The sequence below is a fragment of the Somniosus microcephalus genome, chromosome 13 (genome assembly GCF_052327205.1).
Source record: "Somniosus microcephalus isolate GS21.2 chromosome 13, FLI_Smic_1.0, whole genome shotgun sequence".
NCBI lineage: Eukaryota > Metazoa > Chordata > Chondrichthyes > Squaliformes > Somniosidae > Somniosus > Somniosus microcephalus.
In genome coordinates, this window is record NC_140999.1 from 10,267,620 (window position 1) to 10,275,008 (window position 7,389).

Consider the following 7,389-nt stretch of genomic DNA (forward strand, 5'->3'; position numbering starts at 1 on the left):
ACCTTCAACGATTTATGCACACATACCCCTAAGTCTCTCTGTACACGCACCCCCTTTAGGATTGTACCCTTTAGTTTATATGTCCTCTCCTCATTCTACCAAAATGCATCACTTCACACTTTTCTGCATTAAATTTCATCTGCCACATATCTGCCCATTTCACCAGCCTGTCTATGTTTTTTTTAATTCATTTTCTGGGATGTGGGCACTGCTGACAAGGCCAGCATTTATTGCCCATCCCTAATTGCCCTATGTCTTCCTGAAGTCTATCACTCTCCTCCTCACTGTTCACTATACTTCCAAGTTTTGTGTCAGTTGCAAATTTTGAAATTGTGCCCTGTACACCCACATCCAAGGCATTAATATATATCAAGAAAAGCAGTGGTCCCAGAACTGACCCCTGGGGAACACCATTGTATACCTCCCTCCAGTCCGAAAAACAACAGTTCACTACTATTCTCTGTTTCCTGTCACTTAGCCAATTTCGTATCCAGGCTGCCACTGTCCCTTTTATTCCATGGGCTTCAATTTTGCTGGCAAGCCTATTATATGGCACTTTGTCGAACGCCTTTTGGAAATCCATGTACACCACATCAACCTCATTACCCTCATCAACCCTCTCTGCTATCTCATCAAAAAACTCGATCAAGTTAGTTAAACACGATTTGCCTTTAACAAATCCGTGCTGGCTTTCCTTAATTAATCCACACCTATCCAAGTGACTGTTGATTTTGTCCCTGATTACTGTTTCTAAAAGCTTCCCCACTACTGAGGTTAAACTGACTGGCCTGGGTTTATCTTCACACCCTTTTTTGAACAATGGTGTAACATTTGCAATTCTCCAGTCCTCTTGCACCACCCCTGTATCTATGGAGGATTGGAATATTATGACCAGTACCTCCGCGATTTCCGCCCTCAATTCCCTCAGCATCCTAGGATGCATCCCATCCGCTCCTGGTGATTTATCTACTTTAAATACAGCCAGCCCTTCTTATACCTCTTTATCAATTTTTATCCTATCAAGTGTCTCCACTACCTCCTCCTTCACTATGCCTATGGCAGCATCCTCTTCCTTGGTGAAGACAGATGCAAAGTACTCATTTAGTACCTCGGCCATACCCTCTGCCTCCATGCATATGTCTCCTTTTTGGTCCCTAATCAGCCCCACTGTAGGATAGATTCCTTCCCCCAATGGTAAAAATATTGGATTATGAAATATAAAAACCCAGAACTGCAGAGCCCGCAAAAAGGACTCAGCAATAAAGGGTTAATTCAAACATTGCAGCCGAAACTACGACTGGATCACAATCTAAAAACTGAACAAGAACATTTGCATATTCATGTACCTTAAGGGGTTACATTGTTCACCTTAGACCATGGCCCCCGAATATCTAGTATCAGTGCAGGCCTAGACTATGGGTCGGGCCTTGAACTTTTTGAATACAAATGCTAACAGAAACCAACAACTTCGCATATGCAGTCACTTTGAGAAGGTTGCATTGTCAGAAAGGTATCTCTAATCAATGGACAATACGAGGGACAATTCACATTTTGAAACAGCCATCGTATGCTCAAGAGGGGGCCAGGAAATGTGTGTCAAGATACTGCAAGTTGGTTTTGGTTTAAAGTAAGATCACTTCGAAGACAGCGTGGGGGAAGACAACGGCAGAGCAGCGAACAGAAAGATTCGGGCCTACAATCAACTCCAAGAGACAGCCGATCGGGAGCGGTGATTGTATGTTTCAGTCAATTCTTAGCGGGGGCTTTTATGATTGAGTCTGAGTAAGTTTGTGAGTTTCAGTCAGACCACAATAAAGGCTTTGTGATTGAGTCTGGGTAACTTTATATGTAACAGTCAAATCGCGGACGGGTTTAACTGTGTCATATTGTGTCAATACAAATGACCCTTGCATAGGGGTTTGTATTTTGGGGTTGTTAGCCTGATATAAATCGTAGGGATTTATACTGGGGAAGTAATTGTGTGTGTGTGTGTGTGTTCAATAAACAAACGAATAAAAGGTTGAGCCAAAACCTTGTGCCGTGTGTATTTTGTTCTAATAAATCCTCTCGTCCAAGAACTGTGTGTAACAGGGGACCAGTATCGGAGAAAACCCCTTACACCACCCCTCCTCTTACTACCCTTTTACTATTTTATGCCTATAGAAGACTTTTGGATTACCTTTTATGTTGGCTGCCATTCTATTCTCATATCCTCCCTTGCCCCTTTTATTTTCTTTTTCACTTCTCCTCTGACTTTTCTATATATAGCCTGATTCTTAGATGTATTTGCAACCTGACATCTGTCATACATGTTCTTTTTCTGCTTCATCATATTCTCTATCTGTTTCATCATCCAGGGAGCTCTGATTTTAGTTGCCCTGCCTTTCTCCCTCGTGGGAATGTACCTCGAGTGTACCCAAACTATTTCCTCTTTAAAGGCAACCTATTGGTCCACTACAGTTTTGCCTGCCAATCTTTGATTCCAGTTTAGCCGGGCCAGATCTGTTCTCATCCCACTGAAATTGGCCTTCCCCCAGTTAAACATTTTTAATCTAGATTGCTCCCTGTCCTTTTCCATAGCTAATTTAAACCTTATGATATTATGATCACCGTTAGGGTTTATTTCTAGAGGGATAGAATTGAAAAGTAGAGAAGTTATGCTAAACTTGTATCGAACCTTGGTTAGACCACACTTGGAGTACTGTGTACAGTTCTGGTTGCCATATTATAAAAAAGGATATAGTGGCTTTGGAAATGGTGCAAAAAAGATTTACAAGGCTGATACTAGAAATGCGAAGTTATATCTATCAGGAAAGGATGAACAGGCTGGGTCTCTTTTCTCTTGAAAAGAGAAGGCTGAGGGGTGACCTAATAGAGGTCTTTAAAATTATGAAAGGTTTTGATAGAGTGGATACAGAGAGAGTGTTTCCGCTTGTGGGGGAGAGCAAAAGTAGAATCAATATAAGATATTCACCAATAAATCAAATAGGGAATTCAGAAAAAACTTCTTTACCCAGAGAGTGGTGAGAATATGGAACTCGCTACCACAGGGAGTGGTTGAGGCGAATAGTATAGATGGATTTAAGGGGAGGATAGATCAGGGAGAAGGGAATAGAGGGTTATGATGATAGAGTTAGATGAGGAAGGAGGCTCGAGTGGAGCATAAACGCCTGTTTCTGTGCCGTAAATCCTATGTAATTCTATGTATTTGTTTCAATCATTTGTGTATTGAAATGGTGTGGTGGCGTGCTGCATTGCAGCTCTGCTGACGGCCGTAGAGAAGTAAGATATGGGTTTGCACCAGTAATTCCCCACAGGATACATTACTGTTCACAGGAGTACTTTCATGTGAGATCCTGAGCAGAAGACAGGTGTTCCTCCACAAGCAGAGACGGAAAGTTGAAGTGAAAACATCCTCAAGACACGTGGTATTTCCTAGCAGCAGATTTCAGAGTGTCACAGATGTAGGTCACCTGCGTATCCTTTTAGTTTGTTTTGCAAGCCACTGGGAGACAAAACAAGGGTAAGGAGAGGAAAAATCAATGCCATTAGAAAATACTGTAGATACATGTTAAGAAAGAAAGAACTTGCATTTATATGGCGCCTTTCATGACCTCAGGACGTCCTAAAGCACTTCGCAGCCAATGAAGGACTCTTGAAGGGTAGTCACTGTCTATGTTCCCTGTCATTTATTTTGGTCCTGCGCGTCCCCTTTAAGTGACTGCACGGGCCATTCAAAATACTGCGCATACGCGGTTTTTACATCATAATCATAATCATAATCAACTTTATTGTCATTGTTAGTGCACAAGTGCAGTACAACAAAATGTAGGCTTGCGGCTCCCGAGAGTGTACATTTAGATTAAGACATTTAAACATTCAACATTCATTTGGCTTGTAATACATTAACATAAACATAACCATAATAAAGTGCATTGGCAGATGTGCAGGCTTTAGAGTTTATTTGTGGAGTTCAGTAGGATGACAGCCCTGGGAAAGAAGCTGTTCCTAAATCTGGTCGTTCGGGTGCGAATGCATCTGTAGCGTCTCCCAGATGGCAGGGGGGCGAACAGACTGTGGCTGGGGTGGGTAGGGTCTTTGATGATGGACCATGACCTCCGTAAACAGCATTTCTGGTATATGTGCTCTATGGTCGGTAGCCGGGTGCCGGTAATGCGTTGGGCAGTTTTGACTACCCGCTGCAGGACTTTCCGGTCATAGGAGCTACAGCTGCCATACCATACCATACCATATCATACTACAGCTGCCATACCATACCATACCATATCATAGTAGCTACAGCTGCCATACCATACCATACCATTGAAATGCCAACAAGCTGGGTGCGCGGGTTCCCTGGAGTAATGCGCAGTCGCACACCTTACAGGGAACACTGGTCGCTGTTGTAATGTAGGGAAACGCAGCAGTCAATTAGCACACAGCAAGGTCCCACAAATACCAATGAGATAAATGACCAGACAATTTGCTTTAGTGCTGTTGGTTGAGGGATAAATGTTGGTCAGGACACAAGGAAAACTCCCCTGCTCTTCTTCAAATAGTGCCCTGTACATGTATCTGAGAGGGCAGACGGGGCCTTGGTTTAACGCCTCATCTAAAAGACAGCACCTCCAACAGTGCAACACTCACTAAAGTGTCATCTTAGATTCCGTGCTGAACTCCTGGAGTGGGCCTTGAACCCACAACCTTCCGACTCAGAAACAAGAGTGCTATTAGTAAGCCACTGCCGACAATATTAAAACTCAGTATTGCTGTAGTCCATCTCAAATCTCTTCAGCACCTATCTTGTGGACATTAACACTTCAGTTCAAACAACATCATTCGATTGTGGAAGATTGGTGCTTCATCTTCTCTGCCACAGGGCCGTGCACTAAAGAAAATTCATCAAAAGCAGGATAAAATTGCCACTCGCAGATTCCACTTGTGTACATATTCGATGCACAACAGAGACTGAAGTGTGTTTCAGGAACAGACGGGATGTTCAGCCAATGCTGAAAAACTGCTCAAATTTAATTCCTGCAATTTATGACATTATCCTGATTCCCTCAAGGTGTTGGTGCCTTATTGCAACACGCCCAAGCCTATCTGCCACTCTATTTCAAATCGTGTTAAAAGATAAAACTTGCATTTATATTGCATCTCACATCACACATCTCAGAAACATGAAAGTGCCCCAATACAATAAAGAAGCTTGACCGTTGTTATGTAGGTGGGGTTGCCAACGCTGGTTGGACATATTTCTGGAGGTTTAATCACATGAGCTCCAACCGCCCTGCCCAGTCATTCACCCTTCTTCAATATTTTTATAACTGATAAAAAAAAGTGCTCAAAGAAAACGACAAAAAAAAAAGCATACGCATGTTTTGTGAGGCCCACATGATTTTTTTTCCCTCCCAGGTAGCTTGCAGCAGTGTCTGGGAGATTAATCTTGAATTTCTGGAGATTCCAGACTATCACACAAAGGCGAGTATAATTCTGGAATTCTCTCCCCCAACAGGCTGTGGATGCTGGGCGACGCTCCCTCTAATGTTTTTTTTTGGGCACGTGGCCCATTCAAAATTCCACGCATGCGCGGTTTTCTCCAATTAAAAGCCGGTGAGCCGGCTGTGCGGAAGCTCCGGAGTGCTGCACGGCCCACAGCTTAAAGGGAATATTGATGCCGGGACAATTCAAAATCAGCTTTGAGCTAATTGAATGGTGGAGTAGGCTCAAGGGGTGGAGTAGGTTCAAGGGGCGGAATGGCCTACTCCTGTTCCTATGTTGCTATAATCCTGGTGAGATAGGAACCTTATATGTCGGAAATATGGCAGGTATTTTTGCACACAGCAAGTTCCCATGATCAGCATGAGATTAATGACCAGTTAAACTATTTTTGTAAAACGTCCCAAGGCGCTTCACAGGACGTTATCAAACAAAATTTGACACTGAACCTTGTAAGGAGATATTGGGACAGATGACCAAAAGCTTATCATAGAACTGTAGACTCGTTACAGCATGGAAGAGGGCCATTCGGCCCGTCGAGCCCGTGCCGGCTCTCTGCAAGAGCACCTCAGCTAGTTCCACTCCCTCGCCCTTTCCCCGTAGCCATGTAAAAAAAATTATTTCAGGTACTTATCCAATTCCCTTTGAAAGCCGTGATTGAGTCTGGCACCACCACCCTTTCAGGCAGTGCATTCCAGATCCTAACCATTCGCTGCGTAAAAAAGTTTTTCCTCATGTCGCCTTTGGTTCTTCTGCCAATCACCTTAAATCTGTGTCCTCCGGTTTTCGACACCTCTGCCAATGGGAACAGTTTCTCTCATATACTCTGTCCAGACCCCTCATGATTTTCAACACCTCTATCAAATCTTCTCTCAATCTTTGCTACTATAAGGAGAACAACCCCAGCTTCTCCAGTCTATCCACGTAACTGAAGTCCCTCATCCTTGGATTCATTCTCGTAAACCTTTTCTGTACCCTCTCTAAGGCCTTCACATCCTTCCTAAAGTACGGTGCCCAGAATTGCACACAATACTCCAGTTGAGGCTGAACCAGTGCTTTGAACAGGTTTATCATAATTTCCACGCTTTTTTACTCTATACCTCTATTCATGAAGCCCAGGATCCTGTAAGCTTTTTTAACTGCTTCCTCAACCTGCCCTGCCACCTTCAATGATTTGTGCACATATACCCCCAGGTCTCTCTGTTCATGCACCCCCTTTAGGATTGTACCCTTTAGTTTATATTTCATCTCCTCATTCTTTCTACCAAAATGTATCATTTCCCATTTTTCTGCGTTAAATTTCATCTGCCACGTGTCCGCCCATTCTGCCAGCCTGTCTATGTCTTCTTGAAGTCTATCACTATCTTCCTTACTGTTCCCTGTACTTCCAAGTTTTGTGTCATCTGCAAATTTTGAAATTGTGCCCTGTACACCCACATCCAAGTCAATAATATATATCAAGAAAAGCAGTGGTCCTAGTACCGACCCCTGGGGAACACCACTGTATACCTTCCTCCAGTCCGAAAAACAACCGTTCACCACTACTCTCTGTTTCCTGTCACTTAGTCAATTTCGTATCCATGCAGCCACTGTCCCTTTTATTCCATGGGCTTCGACTTTGCTGGCAAGCCTATTATGTGGCACTTTGTCTAACACCTTTTGGAAATCCATGTACACCACGTCAACTCCATTGCCCTCATCAAACCTCTCTGTTACCTCATCAAAAAACTCAATCAAGTTGGTTAAACATGATTTGCCTTTAACAAATCCGTGCTGGCTTTCCTTAGTTAATCCACGCTTGTCCAAGTGACTGTTAATTTTGTCCCTGATTATTGTTTCTAAAAGCTTCCCCACTACCGAGGTTAAACTGACTGGCCTGTAGTTCCTGGG